Raw genomic sequence first — 1,451 nt, forward strand, 5'->3', positions numbered from 1 at the left:
TCATCACCGTCGGCCGGAGTGGCCGAGCGGTTCTAGGCGCTTCAGTCTGGAACCGCGCAACCGCTACGGTCGCAGGTTCGAATCCTGCCTCGGGCATGGATGTGTGTGATGTCCTTAGGTTAGTTAGGTTTAAGTAGTTCTAAGTTCTAGGGGACTGATGACCTCAGATGTTAAGCGCTCAGAGCCGTTTGAACCATTTGAACCTTCACCGACCGAGATGTTATTGCCTAAAAGACCTGGCATTGTGGTATCGACCCGAAGACCCAAAGTAGAGCTAGTTATGTATATAGTAATATGCAATTTACATTGTATACACGCTCCTGTAGGAAAGTTAGTAATGACGAAAAAATTCGTGTATGGATGAAAGGACTTAGTGTACTTGCTGAAAATGTAACTGCCACTGGAGATATTACTTTGTACTATAATTATTAATAAAGTGTGATCTGTGACTTTAGCAACTGGGGAGCGTACATCGTGAACCGGGGGCTCAAGGATGCAGCAGTTTGAAAAAATTGGAAAATATAGTGCTGCACTGCCCGCTTAGCGCCTTGCGAGTCGGTGACGCAACCCGCCCGACTTGGCTCCGCGCCATCCGCGGGTACGCCCGCTGCTTAAACGAGTACAGCGCGCGTACGGGATAACGCCTCCCTGTGTGCGCCTGCAGAGTCTAAGTCCGTCATCAGCGTGTTACGTAACCAAGATCACTCGTCAACTATATAAGCGGGCAGTGCATGCCAGCGGAACCATTCCGCTGTGAGCTCTAGTGATGAAGCCATATTTAAAAATCAAGGGCAAGCAAACCGCCAAAAATGCAGTATTGGTCTGTTGACAGTCCCTGTTGGCTTAGTCAGGTGAAATGTCAGCGTCCGTGGAGTGCAAACGTGCGGTGTGGGATGGTGAACCGTCAGCTCATAGGCCCGTTTTCCACAGACGAACACTGAATGCATGCAGATCATCTTCTATGGGTTCTAGAAGAGGTTCCTTTGCTCACAAAGAAGAACCTGTGGTACCAACATGCTGGCTGTACAGCCCACAGTGCACCAAGTCTTCAAAAGTTGTTTCCAAATCGTTGAACTGAACGCAGAGGACCTGTACCTTGGTCAGCTCATTTCCCAGATTTGACGCCTCTAGCCGTTTTCTGTATGGAAATCTCAAAGACGCTGTCTACAAGGCCATATAAGCTACATCCAATGATGTGCAATGAGGTATTACGGCAGTCCACTGAGACATCTCCGTTGAAATGCTAGCATGTGTGCAGCAGTTGTTTCATACCAGCCTGGAAGCAAGTATTTCCACTGCCAGTAGTCATTTTGAACAAAATCGCTGGTGATCATTTGTCTCGTCACTGGTCAGAATCCACATAATTAATATATGGACTTATGTTGTTTTTTAATGTGTGCAACCACAAGTATTGTGTGTCGGTGTAAGAACTTCTCAAACTACAATATCTC

Source organism: Schistocerca serialis, chromosome 5 (genome assembly GCF_023864345.2).
Source record: "Schistocerca serialis cubense isolate TAMUIC-IGC-003099 chromosome 5, iqSchSeri2.2, whole genome shotgun sequence".
In the NCBI taxonomy this organism is placed as follows: domain Eukaryota; kingdom Metazoa; phylum Arthropoda; class Insecta; order Orthoptera; family Acrididae; genus Schistocerca; species Schistocerca serialis.